At 44.7% G+C, this 23142-nt stretch overlaps 1 protein-coding gene across 5 annotated transcripts in view; it reads right to left on the bottom strand.

The window, feature by feature from the left end:
- The window catches only part of CEP128 (centrosomal protein 128), a 270620-nt gene extending 247867 nt beyond the window's left edge, over positions 1 to 22753 (bottom strand). For all 5 annotated transcript variants that reach the window (XM_073587050.1, XM_073587051.1, XM_073587049.1 and 2 more), the window contains exon 1: positions 22545 to 22753. The gene's annotated coding sequence lies outside the window, so the exon portion shown is untranslated. The remainder of the gene's footprint in view (positions 1 to 22544) is intronic.
- Between the last annotated feature and the right edge of the window lie 389 nt (positions 22754 to 23142).

Raw genomic sequence — 23142 nt, 5'->3', positions numbered from 1 at the left:
GCAGCCATCTTTGGAGTTTCAGGCTCTTGTGCCTCTTCTCGGTTGATAAGTGGCGGGCCACAAAATTCTTCTTCACAATCGAATATCGTAGAAGGAAGTGTTTTGGGGATGTTTCGCTCCCTCTCCAAGTGATCTGGATCTCATGACAAACAAGGGCGTAGCATATTTCGATGGACCACTAGAGTGGAGGCGTCTTCCTCTCCTTCAGGTTGAATCTCAAACAGGACCTTCGGATCCAGTCCAGTGTTTCACCCGGTACAGAGTTTTCTCCCGCCGATACTCCAACTTGCCCCAAGGGTGCTTGTCTCGAACCAGTAACCGGACTTGAGAGCTGTCCCTCGTAGGGCATCTATTCATGATATTCAAGCTCCCGAAACTTGGTCTGTACCAATGTCTGCAAACGATGTTGATGTTCTCGGACCCAGGTGGACACCCCTGTTCGTGGGTAGTTCTCCTCTGGGTCCAATTCCAGCTCCGTGATCTCTCGCCCTCTTCAGCCGAACAGCACGGTGTATGGTTATTGTACACCCAAACTTATTCGGCCACATACTCAGGCCAATGGACTTTCCGGTCCTCTGCAACTGAATCGGCATACGATTGAAACGCTCACACGCTCAATTTCCTTGTGGATGGTAGGGCTAGTAACATGATCGGTCATCACCAGACAGTGCTCATATCCTAGGTGAGCTGTCCCAGGTATTCAACCTGCTTACAAAAGAGATGACACTTCCGAGGTTTCACTTTCAGGCCATGCTTCTGCAGCCAACTCAGCACCGGTTCCAGCCGTTGCAGGTGCTCCTCAAAAGGTGGCGGCATAGACGATGTCATCTAGATAGATGAGGGTAGCTTCAAAGTTCGGGTCCACCAAACATCTCAACATTAATCGTTGAAAGGTTCCAGGTGCGTTGGTAAGGCCGAAAGGCATCCGATTGAGCTCTGAACAGTCCCATAGGCAGTATGAATGTGGTCTTCGCACGATCCTGCTCAGACATGGGCACTTGCCAGTACCCACTGGCCAGATCCAATGGCAAGAAGTATTTCACTTTTCCCAGAGCAGACAAGGACTCCTCAGTTCTTGGTAGCAGGTACGAGTCTCGCACAGTGCGGGCATTTAGCTTCCGGTAATCCACATAGAAATGCAGGATCCTGTCCTTTTTTCGCACTAGAACAATGGGGACGGCCCACGGGCTTAGGCTCTCTTGGATGACCCCACTCTGTAGCATATGCGCCAGCATCCTTTTCACCTCCTGGTACATTTGTGGTGTGATTTGTCCATATCGTTCCCGAATGGGTGCGGTGTTTCCCGTGGGAATCTCGTGGGTGATGGCTGTAGTGCAGCCAAAGTCATTGTCATGACGACCAAAAACATCCTGGTACCGCTCTAGCACTGCTTCCACTTGTACCTGTTGTGACGAGAGCTCTGTTAGTTCAGCCCGCATTTACTCCTTCCTTAAGGTGATTAGGTGGTGGTTCAGAAGAGGACACCACCACAGCCCTTATTTCACTATCAAATGAATGGCCTCGGGTGGTATCCACTCTTCTGGCATACCCATTATCTGTGCTACTTCACTTTTGGGCGGGAGCGTAAGACTGTCCTCTCCTAGGTTGACATATCGCACCAGCACATTACCGTTGCGAACTGTGGCCAACGTCCATGCAATGAGGAGACCCAGAGGTAGTAGTTCAATTAAAGCGGGCTCTATCTGAACCTCCACTCCCTCAAGAGGGGTGCAGGCTTGGATGGGCAGAGTGAGCACAGTCTGACCTGGGGGAAGAACAAGGTTGGCAGCGGCAGGAACGATCACCTTCCCCTATGTCTTTCCTTCACTAGACGTCTCTTGGGCCTGGGCCACCCGTATCAACTGCTTAAACACCTTCCTCTGGGATATGTGAGGGCTCCATCGATTCAAGAACACATCTGCTGACCCGTTGACCAGGATGCTCAAGTTCTTTCAACACATTCATTCCTAAAGTCACAGTGGGACCATTGCCTGGATCCCCGGAGGTTAACACGACTCCTTTCCGGCTCACATCTTTGCCACACACAGTGATTTGCATCCAGACCACCCCTGCGACCGGGATGGGTAACTGACTAGCCACCGTCAATTTGATTACTGGGCCCCATTCAGGCCGCATCGCCTCAGGAAAATGATGTCTGAAATAAGTCTCAGGCATAGTACTTACTTGAGAGCCATTATCAACTAAACAGCGGACGGCCCGACTATCCATTTCGGCCCATACAAGAGGACTCAGAGACACTAAACTTGTGGGACTTCCTTTTCTCCTTCTTGACTGCTCAGGCTCCGGGCTGCGTCCACCAGCGACGGAGCCCGCTAGTTTAACAGACGGCAGTATGGAGATCTCCCCCGGCGTGCGCATCGAGGGGAAAAATGTCCAATGTCTCCACAAGCAAAGTAGATTGGCGGTCCTTCTGTGTGAGGTTGTCTCCTTTCCTGGTGAAGCGTGGGATCAGTTCAAGCTCTGGAGGGATCCGGGGCTAGGGGAGATTTCTTCCTTAAGTCGGGCCAGTCTTCTCGCATGTCCTGGATTTCCTTCCGGATTACGCTCACCCAACTTGGTTCAGTTGCAAGCGGAGCGGATACCTCCCTGCTCCGTACCTTCCCTGCCGGGGCTGTCACTCCCTTCTCTTGCTTGCGTTTGCGCACCTCTGCCCCAACCTCCAGGAAGGAGCCACAACCGCTCCGGCAAAGCCTGTTTAAGCAGCACATCTCTAAAGCCTGACTAGCTGGTCTCTCAAAACTATGTCAGCGTGGACCTCCTGCAGCGCATTCATGTATTGGTTCACCAACTCCCCCCTCCCTTTGAACACGACTAAACAAGCGCATGTGCAATTCCCCAACGTCCGTAGGGTCCCCGTGCATCTCCTCTAAAATTTGCAACACCTTGGTAATGGTGTTTCGCTCATGCAGGGGCCGGAACATGACAGAGCACCTTGCTTCTCCATCCAGGGCCATCATAGCAATCTCTGCCTGCATTGCGGGGGTCATGGGGTGCATCCTCAACATGCCCTTGACCAACCCAATCCAGTTCCATAGCAAAGAGTTGCTCCCTGTGACCTTCAGGAGGTTGCTCAGCATGGCTCCCAGCGGTACATTGGCCCTTGGGGTACCCATAGCCACCTGGTCTGTCTCTTCTGAACCTGTGGACTGCATCCTGCCGACTACACTAAGTGAAAGCAGGTTGCGGGATTCAGTGACAGACAGACGGCAGAGCAAGGATTAACTACTACATGTGGGGACAAATCACACCGCAAGAAATGACCTGGAAACCATCTGCAGAGACTTTGAAAACTTAGGCAAGAAAGTGAAAGAACTGGGAGCGCAGGTGGTCTTCTCTTCCATCCTCCCAGTGGATGGCCACGGAACAAGGAGGTGGAATAAGATTCTGCAGGTGAACAACTGGCTACGTCGATGGTGCCGTCAGCAAGGATTTGGATTTCTGGATCACGGAGTGAATTACCTATACGATGGACTACTTTCTAGAGATGGGGTGCACCTTACGAAGACTGGAAAACATGTATTTGGAAGTCGCCTTGCTACACTTGTAAGGAGAGCTTTAAACTAGAACAACGTGGGAAGGGAAGCAAAAGACCAGAAAAAGCCATACACCTGACAAATGCTATTGAGAACTCTGGTATCAGAAGTGGGAGGAAAGAACAAAGACAAAAGAATCTAATTAATAAAAATACTAGAGAAAGAGAAACCAATCACAAACTAAAATGTTTCTATACTAATGCACAAAGCATGGGCAACAAACAAGGGGAATTGGAACTACTAACACAGGAAAAGAAATATGATGTCATTGGAATCACTGAAACTTGGTGGGACGATACACATGATTGAAATACAAGGCTAGAAGGATACAACTTATTTGCAAGAAACAAACTTGATAAACGAGGAGGAGGTGTTGCATTGTATGTTAGAAACGCGTATATCTGCACAGAGATTGAAGCTTCAGAGACTGGGAGTTCTGTAGAGACTGGGAGTTCTGTGGAAACTGTTTGGAAAGGAAACCATTGTAGGCATTTACTACAGGCCGCTTGTGCAAGCTGAAGATATGGATGAACTCTTTATGCATCAAATGGCCAAGTTCTCCAAAAAATATGACATAGTTGTCATGGGAGATTTCAACTATCCAGACATTTGTTGGGAATCTCAGGCAAAACTAACAGGTCAAGGAAATTCTTATCCTCTCTTGCTGACAACTTTATCTTCCAAAAGGTAGGGGAGAAAACAAGGGGAACTGCTACCTTGGATCTAATCCTAATAAACAGGGAGGAAATGGTTGAGGAGGTAAAAGTGGCTGGGACCCTAGGAGGTAGCGACCATGCTATTTTAGAATTTTGGATAATTAGAGGAGGAAGACCTGTGAAGACTCAGACGTCAAGGTTAGATTTCAGAAAGGCAGATTTTAAGGGATTCAGAAAGAGAATTGGAGGGATCCAATGGCTGGATATCCTTAAAGACAAAAATGTCCAGGAAGGATGGGAAATCTTGAAAAATGAAATTCTCAAAGCACAATTGTTAACAATTCCGAAAAGAGGGAATAGGAAGCATTTAAGGAAACCAGGATGGATGAACACAGAACTTAAGCACATGCTAAAAAGGAAGAAAGAAATGTTTATAAAATGGAAAGAGGGAGGCATATCTAAAGAAGAATATAATGCTGTCTGCAGAACCTGCAGGGCACAAATCAGATTATCTAAAGCTGACAATGAATTGAGGCTTGCAAGAGATGTCAAAAGCAATAATAAAGGATTTTGGGGATATATCAAAAGTAAAAGAAAAGTCAAAGATGCTATAGGATTTTTACAGGATGAAAATGATGAAATGGTAAGACAGGATGTTGATAAAGCCGAACTTTTAAATTCCTATGTTGCATCTGTTTTCTCTCAGAAAGGAAATGTAACATCAACTGTTCTTTACTGTCCTATTAACGGAATAGAAAAATCCAGGATATCTATAAACAGAAAGATAGTGAGGAAACACTTAGCTAACCTAAATGAATTCAAGTCTCCAGGTCCAGATGAATTACACCCCAGAGTGCTGAAGGAGATAGCAGAAGAAATTTTTGAACCCCTCTCCATTATCTTTGAAAATTCTTGGAGAACAGGAGAAGTCCCAGAAGACTGGAGAAGAGCAAATGTTGTTCCTATCTTCAAAAAGGGGAAGAAGGTGGACCCAGGCAACTATAGGCCGGTGAGCCTGACTTCTATACCAGGAAAGATCTTTGAACTAATTATTAAACAACATGTATGTCAGTACCTGGATAAGAATGAAGTGATTAATCAGAGCCAGCATGGGTTTGCAACTAATAAGTCATGTCAGACTAACTTAATTTCCTTCTATGACGGAATCACCGATTGGGTGGATCAAGGAAATGCTGTAGATATAGCATATCTTGACTTCAGCAAAGCATTTGACAAAGTATCTCATACAATCCTTATTGAAAAAATGACTAAGTATGGAATGGACAAGGCAACTGTTAGGTGGATTCATAACTGGTTTAGTGATCGGACCCAAAGAGTGGTCGTAAATGGATGCACATCCAGTTGGAAGAATGTTTAAAGTGGGGTACCACAGGGCTCTGTCCTGGGAGCTGTATTGTTCAACATCTTTATCAACGATTTAGATGAAGGAATTAAGGGTAAACTGATTAAATTTGCTGATGACACAAAGCTAGGAGGGATAGCTAATACTAGAGAAGAGAGAGAGAGGATTCAAAAAGATATAAATAAACTGGAGCAGTGGGCAGCAACTAACAGAATGGTTTTTAACAGGGAAAAATGCAAAGTACTACATCTGGGCAATAAAAATGAAAAAAGCATATACAGAATGGGAGGAATAGGGCTAAGCCACAGCACATGTGAAAAAGACTTGGGTATACTAATAGATCACAGACTGAATATGAGTCAACAGTGTGATGCAGCAGCAAAAAAGGCAAATGCAATTCTAGGATGTATTAACAGAAGCATACAGTCTAGATCACGTGAAGTCATTATTGCCCTCTACTCCTCTTTGGTCAGACCTCATCTGGAATATTGTGTCCAGTTTTGGGCACCACATTTTAAAAAAAGACATCAACAAACTGGAGCAAGTTCAGAAAAGAGCGACCAGAATGGTGACCGGTCTGCAAACCCTGTCTTATAAGGAAAGGTTGCAGGATTTGGGAATGTTTAGCTTGCAGAAGAGAAGACTGAGAGGAGACCTAATAGCTGTCTACAAATATCTCAAGGGCTGTCACATTGTAGTAGGATCATCTTTATTCTCATTTGCACAAGGAAAGACTAGAAGCAATGGGATGAAACTGAATGGGAGGAGACATAGATTAGATATTAGAAAAAACTTTTTGACAGTTAGAGTGATCAATGAGTGGAACAGGCTGCCACGAGAAGTGGCGAGTTCTCCTTCAATGGAAGTCTTCAAACAGAGGCTGGACAGACATCTGACTGGGATGATTTAGCGAATCCTGCTTTGAGCAGGGGGTTGGACCAGATGGCCCAGGAGGTCCCTTCAAACTCTACGATTCTATGATTCTAACAAGTTTAACAGATTTAATTTAACAGGGGGTGACATCCTCACAAGATGAAGGGTTAAATGGGAGAAGTGCAGTCCAATTATAAAGGATATGAAGAGATAATAAACAAAACGACAGCAATTCTTTGGTGCACTTAGAGTGTCAGGGGTCCTTCAGGCTGCAGGTACTACTTGGGGGTTGATAGCGCCGACAACGGCTAGTGTAGTGTTGGTTCAAGGAGATTCTGTTGACATTGGCGGTCCGTCTTCTGGCGGCAGTGGTGAGTCTCCAGCACCATCCGCTGAGCCCCTAGCCCATGACCATATGCAGCAGGAACAAACAAGGCCGTAGCACTTTCAGGGCCCACCGTGGACGGGCAGGAATATGCTGGTAAGGTGGGTCACAGACGTCTATCCAGCACCTGGTTCTCCCTCTGTGGCACGTGCGCTGTACTCACGATTGTGACACGCACAGCACCTCGCTCTCTGCCAGTTACCGGGTACACTGCACTTCTCCCTCTGTAGCCCCCACTGGTGATGGCGGGAATACCAGGACATGGGCCGGCCCAGTCCCGTTGCTCAAGGGACAGAGCACACCTCTCTCTGTGGTCTGTTTCACATTTCCGTTTGTCTCCATCAGTCAAGATCCGCCGTTTTGCCAAAAAAAGAAACGGATCCGCCATTTTCAGAAAAACGGTCCAGTGGCACACATTGATGTCCGTACGCAGGCGGATCCGTTTTCCGCCATTTTGGCGGTTTACAACTGACAGAAAAAACTGATGTGTGAAATAAGCGTGTGCTGGGCTCTGCCTGCTCCTGCCAAGACTGACTGCTTCCGCGCACGCTATGGCTGCTGCCGCTTAGCCACTCCCCCTGCTTCCCAGTGCCAAGGTATGTGCGGTACTCCTTCTTACATTGCCCTGCCACCTCCACATCTGGAGCCACCGGAGCTGTGGGTGGCAGGACCACCACCAATAAGGATCAGCATTGAGTCAGTATCCTGCCACATCCTATGTATTTCAAGAAAGGCACATCCAGCCCATAAACGGCAGCGCTTCCCAGGACTCACATCCAAAGATGATATTCCATATTTTTTTTTATTTCATGGGTTAAAAAAGAGATACCAATTAACCCCTTCCTGACATCCGACGTACTATCCCGTCCACGGTACCCGGGCCCGTATGACCGTGGACGGGATAGTACGTCTACCGCGATCAGCGGCGCCCACGTGGTGAGCGCCGCTGATCGCAGCCGGGTGTCAGCTGATTATCACAGCTGACACCCGGCACAATGTGTCAGGGGCGGTCACGGACCGCCCCCGACACGTTAACCCCTTGCACACCACGATCAAACACGATCGCAGTGTACCATGGGTTAAAGGGAAGCATCGGCAGGGAGGGGGCTCCCTCCGTGCTTCCCTGAGCCCCCCACGGCAGCGCAATGTGCAGCGCTGCTGCGGGGGGCTCCTTTCCTCCAGGCCCCCGAATCCAAGATGGCGACGGGGGCCTTCGGGGGCCTGCAGGAAGCTGGCTTCCTCAGTGCCTGCAAAGCGCAGGCATGAGGAAGCCTTCTGCAGTGCCTGTGTCAGATCAATGATCTGTCACAGTGATCTGTGATGTGACAGATCAGCGATCTGTCACAGGACAGTGATGTCCCACCTGGGACTATTTAATAAAGTAAAAAAAAAATTAAAAAAAAGTGTAAAAATAATTAAAAAAAAAAATTGCCAAATATATTAGAAAAAAAAAAAAAATATTCCCCCAATAAATCCATTTTTTGGAAATAATAATAAAAAAAAAAAACACAATAAAAGTACACATATTAGGTATCCCCGCGTCCGTAACGACCCGCCCTATAAAACTGTCCCATTAGTTAACCCCTTTAGCGAACCCCTTAAAAAATAAAAATAAAAAACGAAGCAAAAAATAATGATTTATTATCATACCGCCAAACAAAAAGTGTAATAACGCGCGATCAAAAAGACGCATATAAATATCCATGGTACCGCTGAAAACGTCATCTTGTCCCGCAAAAAACAAGCCGCCATACAGCATCATCAGCGAAAAAATAAAAAAGTTATAGCTCGCTGAATAAAGCGATGCAAAAATAATTATTTTTTATATAAAATAGTTTTCATTGCATAAAACCGACAAAAACATAAAAAAAGACTTAAATGAGGTATCGCTGTAACTGTACTGACCCGAAGAATAAAACCGATCAATTTTACCGCACGCGGAACGGTGTAAACGCACCCCCCCCAAAAGAAATTCATGAAACGCTGGTTTTTGTTCATTCTGCGTCCCAAAAATCGGAATAAAAAGCGATCAAAAAATTCCACGTGCCCGAAAATGGTACCAATAAAAACGTCAACTCGTCCCGCAAAAAATAAGACCTCACATGACTCGGTGGGTCAAAATACGGAAAAATTATAGCTCTCAATATGTGGTGATGCAAAAACTATTTTTACAATAAAAAGCGTCTTTTAGCGTGTGACAGCTGCCAAACATAAAAACCGCCATAAATAGTAAATCAAACCCCCCGTTATCACCCCCTTAGTTAGGGAAAAATAATAAAATAAAAAAAATGTATTTATTTCCATTTTTCCATTAGGGTTAGGGTTAGGGCTAGGGGTGTGTTGGGGTAGGGTTAGGGCTAGGGTTAGGGCTAGGGTTAGGGCTAGGGGCGTGTTGGGGTTCGGGTTGGAGTTAGAATTGGGGGTTTCCACTGTTTGGGCACATCAGGGGCTCTCCAAATGCAACATGGTGTCTGATCTCAATTCCAGCCAATTCTGAGTTGAAAAAGTCAAATGGTGCTCCTTCCCTTCCAAGCTCTGCCATGCGCCCAAACAGTGTTTTACCACCACATGTAGGGTATCAGCCTACTCAGGACAAATTGCAAAACAATTTTTGGGGTCCAATTTCTCCTGTTACCCTTAGGAAAATAAAAAATTGGGGGCAAAAATATTATTTTTGTGGAAAAAAATGATTTTTTTATTTTCACGTCCGAGTGTTATAAACTTCTGTGAAGCACTTGGGGGTTCAAAGTGCTCACCACACATCTAGATAAGTTCCGTGGGGGGTCTAGTGTCCAAAATGGGGTCACTTGTGGGGAGTTTCAATAGTTTAGGTACATCAGGGGCTCTCCAAACACACATGACACCCGCAGACCATTCCATCAAAGTCTGCATTCCAAAACGTCACTGCTTCCCTTCCGAGCCCCGACGCGTGTCCATACAGTAGTTTTCTCCCACATATGGGGTGTCAGCGTACTCAGGACAAATTGGACAACAACTTTTGGGGGTCCAATTTCTCCTGTTACCCTTGGGAAAATGAAAAAATTGGGGACTAATTGATCATGTTTGTGGAAAAAAATACGATTTTTTTATTTTCATGCCCGGGCATTATAAACTTCTGTGAAGCCCTTGGGGGTTCAAAGCGCTCACCACACATCTAGATAAGTTCCTTAGGGGGTCTCGTTTCCAAAATGGGGTCACTTGTGGGGGTTTCCACTGTTTAGGTACATTAGGGGCTCTCCAAAGGCAACATGACACCCGCAGACCATTCCATCAAAGTCTGCATTCCAAAACGTCACTACTTCCCTTCCGAGCCCTGACGTGTGTCCATACAGTAGTTTTATCCCACATATGGGGTGTCAGCGTACTCAGGACAAATTGGACAACAACTTTTGGGGTTCAATTTCTCCTGTTACCCTTGGGAAAATAAAAAAATTGGGGACTAATTGATCATGTTTGTGGAAAAAATACGAATTTTTTATTTTCACGCCCGGGCGTTGTAAACTTCTGTGAAGCACTGGGGGGGGTCAAAGTGCTCACCACACATCTAGATAAGTTCCTTAGGGGGTCTAGTTTCCAAAATGGTGTCATTTGTGGGGGGGGTTCCACTGTTTTGGTACATCAGGAGTTTTCCAAACGCGACATGGTGTCCGATCTCAATTCCAGCCAAAAACGTCAAATGGCGCTGCTTCCCTTCCGAGCTCTGCCATGCGCCCAAATAGTGGTTTACCCCCACATGTGGGGTATCAGCGTACTCAGGACAAATTGCACAATAACTTTTAGGGTCCTGTTACCCTTGGAAAAATAAGAATTGAGGGTGAAAAGATCATTTTTGTGGAAAAAATATGATTTTTTAATTGTATGGCTTTATGTTATAAACTTCTGTGAAGCCCATGGGGGTTCAAAGTTCTCACCACACATCTAGATAAGTTCCTTAGGGGGTTTAGTTTCCAAAATGGTGTCATTTGTGGGGGGTTTCCACTGTTTTGGTACATCAGGAGTTTTCCAAACGCGACATGGTGTCCGATCTCAATTCCAGCCAAAAACGTCAAATGGCGCTGCTTCCCTTCCGAGCTCTGCCATGCGCCCAAATAGTGGTTTACCCACACATGTGGGGTATCAGCGTACTCAGGACAAATTGCACAATAACTTTTAGGGTCCTGTTACCCTTGGGAAAATAAAAATTGGGGTGAAAAGATCATTTTTGTGGAAAAAATATGATTTTTTAATTGTACCGCTGTACGTTATAAACTTCTGTAAAGCCCTTGTGGGTTCAAAGTTCTCACCACATATCTAGATAAGTTCCTTGGGGGGTCTAGTTTCCAAAATGGGGTCACTTGTAGGGGGGTTTCCACTGTTTAGGTACATCAGGGACTCTCCAAACGTGACATGGCGTCCAATCTGAATTCCAGCCAATTTTGCAGTGAAAAAGTCAAACGGCGCTCCTTCCATTCTGAGCTCTGCCATGCGCCGAAACAGTCGTTCCCCCCCACATATCAGGTATCTGCGTACTCAGGACAAATTGCACAATAACTTTTGCAGTTCAATTTCTCCTGTTACCCTTGGTAAAATAAAAAAAATTGAACCTGAAGTATTTTTTTTATGAAAAAAAGTTAGATGTTCATTTTTTTTTTAAATATTCAAAAAAATTCCTGTGACGCACCTAAAGGGTTTATAAACTTCTTGAATGTGGTTTTGAGCACCTTAAGGGGTGCAGTTTTTAGAATGGTGTCACTTTTGGGTATTTTCTATCATATAGACCCCTCAAAGTGGCTTCAAATGTGATGTGGTCCTAAAAATAAAATGGTGTTGTAAAAATGAGAAATCGCTGGTCAACTTTTAACCCTTATAACTTCCTAACAAAAAAAAATTTTGGTTCCAAAATTGTGCTGATGTAAAGTAAACATGTGGAAAATGTTAGTTATCAAGTTTTTTGTGTGCCGTATCTCTGTGATTTAAGGGCAAAAAAATTCAAAGTTGGAAAATTGCGAAATTTTCAAAATTTTCGCCAAATTTCCGTTTTTCTCACAAATAAATGCAAGTTATTTGAATGAAATTTTACCACTAACATGAAGTACAATATGTCACGAGAAAACAATGTCAGAATCACCGGGATCCATGGAAGCGTTCCAGAGTTATGACCTCATAAAGGTACAGTGGTCAGAATTGTAAAAATTGGCCCTGTCATGAACGTGCAAACCACCCTTGGGGGTGAAGGGGTTAAAGTGCAATGTACTAGTACATTGCACTTTAATTGGTATCTCTTTTTTAACCCATGAAATAAAAAAATATGGAATATCATCTTTGGATGCGAGTCCTGGGAAGCGCTGCCGTTTATGGGCTGGATGTGCCTTTCTTGATTTACTCATCCTGTGTGAGCCTGAACCTGGCTCTTTCACTTGGATCCACCCGAGGCAAGCTGCAAGCCCTGTCTTCTGGGAAGTATCCCAAAAGGAAGGATTTTTGAGGATACATAATCTAAAACTATATTAGTCTTCTATCAGGTGAGTGCATAAAATTGTGCACCCTTTAAAGACTACAATATTGTGTTTACGCACTTAGGGCGCCGCGAATTGTCTGTTCTCCTCTCCCAAACAGGGTTTTTTTTGCACATCCTATGTATTGACAAACTTATTCCTACCTGAGACAGATGTAGAAGGACGTGTGCAGAGGGGTTTTGGGTTTTTTTATAGACATATTTGTCATCGGATGGAATCTGCTCCAAATTGTGCACAGAGCTGTGCTATAACATGAGGCGCGTAGTGGACATATAGAGGCTTCTCTCTGGTCGCGGAGAACAAGACACTGCTCCAATGAACGCAAGCTCTGTCATATTAAGCCCTGTTCACACAGCAAATCTGCTCCAAAATTCTCCACAAAAACGCTCACTATTTTTTTCTACAAGAAAATCACTTTGCAATTTTTGTTTTTCTTCAACAGGATTTCAATAACATCATGTTGAAAAAAAGAAGTGCAGTCACGTTATCACGTACATACAGCAGATCCAAAGCAAGCACTGCAAAAAAACACCTCACAAAGCACATCAGAGAAAGAAAACCTCCTAAAAAAACGGACCGTTACTGAAGCGGTTTCAGCTAGAAAAAAATCGGATTTCTATGCCTCAGAAAAGTCTGTGTGAACATATCCCTACACAACATCTGGTCACTGTCTGCAGCCTGCAGAGACCCATCGCACCGGGCCCCCTTAGCTGCCGCTGGGGACCGTCTGCTTCACCGATCTCCCGAGCTGTCGCTGGGGACCATCTGCCTCCCCAGCGCACCGGGCCCCCGAGATGTCGCTGGGGACCGTCTGCCTCCCTGGCACAAGAGCTTTGCGATGCGATGGGGAACATCTACTTCATGAAGCAGAAGGAGGCGCTTCCATCTAAAGTGTTCAGATGGAGCCGTTCACACCGTGGCTTTTCCTGGATCCTTGCGTCCATTTAATGTAACTCAATGCTCAGCCTCATCTGCTTTTGACACTCAGACTTGCCCTCTCGAGCCTCCGGAAATCAGTCCTCCGTCTTTAACATTCGCTGTCTGTACATTCTTCAGCCATCTAATTCTCTGCTCTACGGCAAAAGAAGATCAGATTGTTTTATTCCTTCAGAATTTAAAATCAAATGAGATAGATAATTACTTACTGGTAATTTGACTTTCCAGACCCATGACAGCACCGTACATGAGAGATGTTATCCGCCCCCAGGAACAGGAAACCTACAGCCTTATTAGTCCACATATGTATTCTACATTTACTTTTAACAAAACCTTATATACAGATTTCCTTTTTTTTTTTTTTTTTTTTTTGGTGCATCACACAACCATCACCAAGATAGGGGGGGAATTAATATGGTGCTGCCATGGATCTGAAAAATCAAATTACCATCTTTTCCCTTCCCCATGACAGCACCGTACATGAGAGGAAAAAATAGAAGAGACTCCTAGGGTGGGACGACAGATTTTTGGCATTCAGCAACCACTTTAGGGAGTCCAACACTTGTGGTAATAAAAGGATTTTCCGATTTAAATTGTAAGGATCCTTCGCCTGCAGGGCTGCAGTTCCAGGGCAGTGTAGATCGGTGTTGGGGAAGAGGGTGCAGTGTCTGGCACAGAGATGTAGCAGTGCTGGAGAAGTTGCAGAAAGAAGGCAAAGACGCAGCGGAATGTAGTTTCTTTACCTTTACTTTGTAAGTGCAGTCCAGGGTCCTGATTACAGATGGCACAGGAGCTGAATAGCCTGGAAGCAACTCAGGAATCTCTCTATGCAGATAGGTTGTGTAGTCTCCTCTCTAGCGCTTACTTGAGGTACATGCAGTACTATGTGACGTTCCTCCTTCTTCCCTTTTGGATCTACCTCGTATGGCAGACAGCTGTAGCCTTCTATCTCTTTTGGCTCACCCGTCGCTGTTGTGCCTCCGAGTCTTAGATGGGAATAGAGCATTTACAGCTTCCTATTCCTTTGGTTTCTGTTGCAGGACCTTCAGTATCCATACAACTGTGGAGACCAGGCTCCAGATCATGCGCTCCAGCTGGGAACGAGCTCTCAACCACGCTCAGTCTCCCAGCTTCTCTCTCCACGTCTACACACTTCGGCCTCCTCACACTAATTCCTCCTTTCTCCCTTCCTGGCCGTCAGAGAGCACTCCTCCCCCAATTCTGGTTCAGAGCTCCCTCTGCTGGCCCGGAGTGGGAACTGTGTTGCATGTTATGGTTAACTGCCAGAGAGACCCTTCATTGCTTCCAAGCCTGACATCACCCTCCCTGGAGGAAGGTAATGCCACTGTGGCGACCATACTCCTGGGGGCGCCACACTTACACTCTCTTGGTTGGGACGTATTAACATATTCAAAGCGTATATAATGCCGGTAATTTTATATACTATGAATATGATTCCCATAAATGTACCCCAAACTTTTTTGAAAACCTTAAAACTTTTAATGTCTAGATTCATATGGAAACAGAAAAGAGCGAGATTGCCTTTCAAATTCCTTTCATACCCGATTTCCTCAGGAGGTTTGGGAGTCCCTGATCCTTATATTTATTATAAAGCTATACATTTAGGCAGATGGCTAAGAATTGTTTTTGATTATGAAAGAGGAGACCAGGAGGATATTGATTTAATCTTGTTAGGGGCTAAAGGGATACCATATCTATGGTCTCGAGCGAATCCCCCTGACACCTTTAGGTTGGATGGAATTCTCTCGGCCACTCTTCAGGTTTAACACTAGGACTACTGGACTCGTGACCCCGCCTAGAACTACTGAAAGGAGTCATTTTGACTCCTTGCTTGTTTTCGTTTATTTTTAGAGTTTCATTTGAGGTTATTTATTAATAATTATATTTTTTGTAATGTATTATTATTGTGAGATCCAACAGTAATGCTTTTGATTGTTTTTTTTTCAGCTTTTCTTATTTTTCTACAGAAAATAACAATAATTATAATAGACGTTTTTCAAACATTTTTTTATTCAAGTGCACACATATAAACAACAACTGAAGAACAAAAAGCAGAGAAAATGTAGGTGGAGGAGCATAAAAATGAAAATATGGCGCAGAATTCACCTTCTAAACATTTGGTGTTTCGCATTTTAGGCATTGCCTTTGATTTATGGCAGTACATTGCCCACACAAAGACTTACCACAAGTCTTACAATTGCCGACAGATCTATTTTTCTTGCACTCTTCTTTGATCTGGCAAAATTTTGTTTGAACCATCACTTCTGAGCATGTAGAAACTTGGGACGTGGAACCCTTTTCCCTATCTGTGACATAAGGACCACTCAACTCTCTCACAAGCGTTTGCAAAAATGCCTTGCGTGACATTTTTTGGTGGGTAATCTCCTTGAATATTATCCATGCATTTATACCCGCAAAGTCTAAGGCATTTTCAAATGCATGAACAGGCCATCTCTTTGTGCATGTTCGTGTGGTATATTTTCGTGCCATCTGATCCACTACATCTACTCCATATTTTGTTTCATTGTAAAACTTTACCGTTTCTGGAGTTTTTTTAGCGGAATCAGACGCAACAACATCTGGATGGACGGAACTCAAAATGACAACATTTTTGTTGGGCTTTCCTTGATATACTGTAAGTGTAAAATTGTCTTCATTTCTAAACACTTTAGTGTTGTACAATTCCTCTTTCATGGATTTTATTTCTTTAGGCACTTCTCGCCTTATCTTGTTCAGTGTTCCCACGATGGTTGTTCCTTTGCGTTTTAGCTGTTTAGCTAATTTTACTGAAGTAAAATAATTATCGGTTGTAACATTGCGACCTTTTTTCAAAAACGGGTCCAATAACTTCATTACCACATGGTCAGCTAAACGGTCCTCAGCACGGCGTGTGTCATCTTTTGCCTAGATAAGGGAAGCCATTTGCCAGATATTTGCTCTCCTTATCAACAGCTAGCCAATATTTGTGGCCATATTTATCTGGTTTGGAAGGCATGTACTGCGTGAATGGACACCTAGTTTTGCTTGGGAAAAGTTGCTCATCCACCGTTATGTATGGGCCAGGTTTGTAACACGCAATACAATTTTCAATAAACCTGTCCCACACAGTAGAAAATAGAGCAAACTTGTCCGTTTGCAGTCTCTCCGATCGAGTAGATTTCTCATCAAATCTGATAAGATAAGAGCCTAGAGTAAACAAGCTATTTTGTTCAGTATTACACAGTAATACAAGCAGGTAAAACACAAGGAATATGTGAAAAGTTGACATGTAAATTGAACTACATCTATATGAACATCAGGGTAAATAAGACAGAGTGAAAAAATTATGCACAAAACTTTATAGCAACATTTAGTGACTTAAGGACCTCAAAATATAGTAGGGAGTCAAAATGACTCCCTTCAGTAGTTCTTGGTAAATTTTGAAAAAAACGCGCAAATTTTTCACCAAAATTATTTATTCTCACAAAATCTTTTTTCACATCATATTTGAGGAAAAGTCACCGAGTTTCAAGCCGGAATTCTGAAAAATGTAGTCACAGAAGAGAAATAAAAAACGAAAGGAGTCAAAATGACTCCATCAGTAGTTCTAGTGTTAACGATTAGTGTCTAGTGAGCTTCCAACTGCCTCTTTCCCATCTACATTGACACCTATTGGCTCTATACCATATCTATTAGATTCTGATTTTAATGATCCATATAACCTTTGGTCTGCATTGCCTAGGGATACATTGACCAGTTTCTATGACAAGATTTTGGGGAATGAGTGGCCTGACAATGCCTTGGCTCATCCCAAAAATTTTCTTCAACAGCAACATGTTAGGCGGACCCTGTGCCAATTTAGACAAAAATATCCATCTAAATCTAAGTCCTGGCTAGATATGACCAAATTACCACCCCCGAGATTAAAACTTATTTCCCCGTTTATATGCTCGCCTTCGAATCCCTCCAAGTTGAAGCCTTCTTTCATATATTCCTGGGCATCAGAACTTAAGGTTAAATTTCTCAGAAGAACAAATTGCCAAAATCTTACTCAATGCACATGGTTTCTCTAGATGTATTCTACTTCAGGAAAATTCCTATAAAATTCTAACTAGATGGCATATGACTCTGGCCAAACTTCATCATATGGGCTTATCAGACACCAACACGTGTTGGAGATGTCATAGTCAAACTGGTCATCATACTCATATTTTTTGGGATTGCTCAAAACTCTTAATCTTAAAAAACTAAAACTTATTGATACCGATCTACAGGCTACCGAAGCTCTGCTATCTTGTCCATCCAAAAATTTTAAACCATTGAAACACAGGCTTCTCCCATTACTGGTTAGTGCTGCAAAACATTTAATAGCCATACACTGGAGAGACGAATCTCCTCCCACCCTAGGAGAATGGACCGCTAAGGTAAATCAAATTTCCCGACTTGAAGAACTCACCAGTTGGGAAACACATACCCATGAAATCTATAGCAAAATATGGTATCCATGAAAAAACTTCAAGAGGTAACTCCAATGTAGGGGTCTTACTCACACAGTTAGGTTTAGTATATGGGTGATCTCCCTCGCTTGGATATGACCCTCACTAAGCGTGATTTCACAGGTGTCGCTAGCTCCCCCATTTTGCCTTCCGACGAATTGTAGATGTGGTCCTTGGCTCTGATGTGTGTACCTAACTTTGTTTTTTGCTGTACCCAGTTAATATTTTTTCCTCCCCCCTTTTTCCTCTCTCATTCACCCTTCTACCATTCCCTTTCCCTCCTTACCCTCCCCCGGTTCCTACATCTCCTTTCCTATACTATATCCTACATGTCGGATTATCATAAGATGTTATGTACTTTGATTATACCCTAGACATGTTTGTATCTTTTCTATGATATACCTAAAATAAAGAATTAAAAAAAAAAAAAAAAGTTTAAGTAACTTCCCGATATCCTTGGTTAAAAAACGAGGGTGGCCATATTCATCATCTGAAGACTAAATCTGAGTCATTAGAGGGAGCTAATTCCCCAGTGTCCTCCTCAGAATCTATATCAGAAGTTTGGACGTGGGGAGGAGGAGGAGGGAGGTTCCCGGGACTGAGTGCAGTATGCTGCTTCATTTGTTCCTTAACTGTGGATTTTACCTCATCCCTAATAATAGACTTTATGCTCTGAAGTAAGGATGGCGATTCCTCAGCCACGGTTTTATTTATACCAGAACGACAAATCCGTTTTACATACGTTCTAGGGAGGGTTCTGTCACAAAGTGCACATACTCTGTTTCTCTGTTTAGATGTGGCTTTTTTTCCTTAAAAGAAACGTGACACAGAAAACCATAATTACCCATATGTTCGCCTTACAAAGGCACTCACCCACCAGAGCCCTGAGGTACCACGGTAGCCTGTGGGTTTGCCTCCTCTATCAGTACAAGAGGATCTGTTGCGGGGTCCGCCATGCTTGCTGAGAAGCTGCTGCCGCCGCATCGACTACACACCGCTCCTTTACCGTATATTTTCTCTGGTGGGAGCGGTGTGCACACCTCTGAAGCAGCTTTCCTCCGAAAGTGTTAGCACACCGCATCCCCCAGCGTGTGACATCAATTCCGGCGCGACCTGGAAGTCATACCATCAACTCGGCGTCAGCGTCAAGATGGTCACGCCCCGCTCTCGGCCCAGCCCCCAAACAGGAGCAGCCGCCGGGGAGTCCCGCGGCGGGATGAGGCGCATGACATGGCAGCTCCCTAGACGCCGGGATGACGGGCACACGCCACCGCGCCCAGCTACCATCCACACCGCGGACCTTGGCCTCCGGACCAGCAATCACCAGAGGGGGATCCCTCTGGAGGTATGACGTGACTTGCCGCAGGCATCTGTCCTTCAGGAACAGGAAACCAAACTGAGTGGGAGAGGTGCCGCCTCCTTCTTTTATCTCTGCTGTAAGTTTTCTGTTCCTGGGGGCAGATACCATTTCTAATGTACGGTGTTGTCATGGGGAAGGGAAAAAACTAAAAAAAAAGTTGGAGGAAAAACTGACGATTTTTGACAAATGTATGACCGATGTGTGACTGCAGTCCGGGTCACATTTACAGTACCGCGGCAGCTAGTGATTGGTGGGAACTGTAACAAAAAAAAGTCATAAGTCACAAGTTACTACAATCTTACAATTCACAATATTTTTCAAATAAGCAGAAAACTAGATTGTCTTTATCATGGTGGATCCAAGTCTGATTTGTCAGAAGCAGTGGAAGATGATGATGTGGGCAGGCGTGCCAAGCTCACTTATTGGCTGCAGCCTTGTCAACGTGATGTCAGTGCTGCAAATAAACAGACTCCTGGAGACTCAGTGCTGGACAAGGGAGAGGTGAGGAAATCACAGATTGTTTAAATGACCCGAGAACAGGCCTTTCCTAAAACCAGAAAACCCTTTAAAAAGCAACTCTGAGCATTACACAACACAAGGTGAACAACACTACAAAATACCAGAAGGCAACAAGATGAAAGCACAAAGGATCACCAAGGAGATGAAAAGATACATTGCACCTAGGGCCTGCAGAAGCATGCACACAGGGCGCCACCACCTGGTACATTGCTAGTGCAGGACTTATGCACAGTTCAGGCAAAGCCTCCTGCTCACAGTGACCAACCTGATCCATCACTATGTAGTCCAAATGCTGTGGTACCCAATACTGCAAGCAATGAGACAACACTAAAGGAGGAGCTTCGCCTCCTGGCCGCCTACAGAGGAGGAGCGCCCCCTGGCAATCTACAGAGCAGGCATAATATGAGCACAGCAAAAGGCTCCTATGACAAAGGGCAAAGCAGAATCGGTAAAAGACATGCCAGGACCCCACACACAGGGGCCACACCTGCAGACAAACACAGACACATGGGAGCCCAACTAACAGGCACACAGGGACCCGTACACAGCCACACGGACACACAGACACAGATAAAATCTCCTACATGAACAGAGACTGATACTGCTAACCTGCGACATGCAGAAGACCCCCTGCCACCCGGACTCTCTGGCCTGGTCATCCTGGCATCACAAGTGGTAATTAAGCATCAGATGCAGAATAGTCGCCGACATCCGCTCTCCTCAATAATTCGCCCAAATGTTGGTGCCATGCTAAGTCACCAAAATCCAAGCCGGGGTCTAGCCACTAGCACCAAACTGATCACTGACACCGATGGTAAAGTTACGGCTCAGACCCTCAGCAGCAGAATCAACGCTGATACTGCGGACCCACACATACTGGAGCGTATATAATCGCTCAGCACTGCGTCACACATGATTAGAAGAACAAGGCGGTGTCTCCAGCTTTACAGCTCAAGAAGTGAGATGAATAAACCATAACGGTTAATACCACTCATGGCCTGTAAACAAGTGGGGCACTGTTCTCAGTAGACACACGCCATGTTTCCCTATGTTTCCCTAATCCTAGGAGACCCTTCAGGCTCCAGTTCAGATTTGCAGTGCAATAAAAAAAAAAAGCAAACATACATGGCTATCAGGGAATGCTGGGAGTTGTAGTCTGAAAACAGCTGGGGAGCCACAGATTAAAGAACACTGACTGGAGATTTGGAGGAAACCTGTGTGTACCATGACCTGGGCCCCGGCCAGAGGAGGATGGTGTCTGCATCATACCTGGGGTTTCAAGTCCTAGTGCAGGGAGCCTCTCCAGAGCTGCGCTCACACAGCTGCTCACATTACAGCACAAACCACTTCCTTCCTGTACAGCAGCAACAGGTTCCTCTTTGTCAACTGCAACAAAACTACAAACACCCGGAGCAGAGGACAAATCAGGGAGATGGAGGGTGCCATGAATGACCTCACCAGACACTGAATACAGCGCAATACTGAGCACAGCTGCAGCCAGCTCTCCGCTGCCCCCCTGCCGCTCTCACCACTCTTCATATACCACCGAGCTACAGCAGAACAACACAGAAGCCAGGATACATGAGAAGGCGGAATATATGCAAAGTCCCATACTGCAGGGACAACTCAGTCTCCCCCATATACAGTGTCACCTGACACTATCCCCCATATACAGTGTCACTTCAGAATTCTCACACATAGACACAATGTCAACTCAAAGACTTCCCCATATACAGTGCCACCTCTGAGTCTAACCCATATACACTATGTCACCTCACAATCTCCACCATATATAGTGTCACCTCAAAATCTCCCCCATATACAATGTCACCTCAAAGAAAACTACATAGTCACCTCAGAATCTCCTCCATATACAGTGTCACCTGAGAATCTCCCCCATATACAGTGTCACCTCACAGACTCCCTCATATACAGCGTCACCTCAGAATCTCTCCATATACCCAGCGTCACCTCAGTCTCCCTCATATAGTGTCACCTAAGAATCTCCCTCATATACAGTGTCACCTCAGTCTCCCTCATATAGTGTCACCTAAGAATCTCCCTCATATACAGTGTCACCTCAGTCTCCCTCATATAGTGTCACCTAAGAATCTCCCTCATATACAGTGTCACCTCAGTCTACCTCATATAGTGTCACCTCACAGACTCCCTCATATACAGTGTCACCTCAGAGACAACCCCATTTATTCACCTGTCTCCCTCATATAGTGTCACCTAAGAATCTCCCTCATATACAGTGTCACCTCAGTCTCCCTCATATAGTGTCACCTAAGAATCTCCCTCATATACAGTGTCACCTCAGTCTCCCTCATATAGTGTCACCTAAGAATCTCCCTCATATACAGTGTCACCTCAGTCTACCTCATATAGTGTCACCTCACAGACTCCCTCATATACAGTGTCACCTCAGAGACAACCCCATTTATTCACCTGTCTCCCTCATATAGTGTCACCTAAGAATCTCCCTCATACACAGTGTCACCTCAGTCTCCCTCATATACAGTGTCACCTCACAGACTCCCTCATATAGTGTCACCTCACAGACTCCCTCATATACAGTGTCACCTCAGTCTCCCTCATATACAGTGTCACCTCAGTCTCCCTCATATACAGTGTCACCTCAGTCTTCCTCATATAGTGTCACCTCAGAATCTCCCACCAAACATACAGTATCACTTCAGACTCCCCCATATACAATATCACCTCAGAGAATACCCCATATACAGTGTCACCTCAGTGTCTCCACCATATACACAGTGTCACCTCAGAATCTCCCCCATATACAGTCACACAATGTTACCTCAGTCTCCTGAGAGTCTCCCCCGTATACACATTCACTTCAGTGCCCCAATATTGTGACACAGACCCCAACATTACCCGCCTCACCTGTCTTTCCATAGCGGTAACTGTCAAAGGGAATGCAGCTATGGCAACTTAAACCTGCCGCCTAACTCAGGAAGAGGAATGTGACCCAGCTACAGCACTGAGAGCTAAGGCTGCCGGGAAGTGTAGTGCGCAACACATTCTCTACACAGCACAAAAATGACAAAAAGAACTACATTTCCCGGCATGCGACACAGACAAAGCACTGGATGAAATGAGGGCGGAGCAAGACACTAGGCGGCAGGATTGGCGGCGAGATAAAGAAACAACGCCCACCAAATCGAAGACTAACCCATTCATTACCGGAAGGAAATAACTGACTGAAGAAGAAAGTATAGTGTCAATAATAATAAAATAATTGCTAATTATATAATGTTTACATCACCGTGACTGATTATCTCGTCTATATAATGACTGATTATTTCCTCTATATAATGACTGATTATCTCCTCTATATAATGACTGATTATATCTCCTCTATATAATGACTGATTATGTCCTCTATATAATGACTGATTATATCCCTCTATATAATGACTGATTATCTCCTCTATATAATGACTGATTATATCTCCTCTATATAATGACTGATTATGTCCTC

The sequence above is a fragment of the Dendrobates tinctorius genome, unplaced genomic scaffold (genome assembly GCF_039654945.1).
Source record: "Dendrobates tinctorius isolate UK_male_01 unplaced genomic scaffold, ASM3965494v1 ptg000010l, whole genome shotgun sequence".
In the NCBI taxonomy this organism is placed as follows: domain Eukaryota; kingdom Metazoa; phylum Chordata; class Amphibia; order Anura; family Dendrobatidae; genus Dendrobates; species Dendrobates tinctorius.
This window is presented reverse-complemented; position numbering and strand designations above follow the sequence as displayed.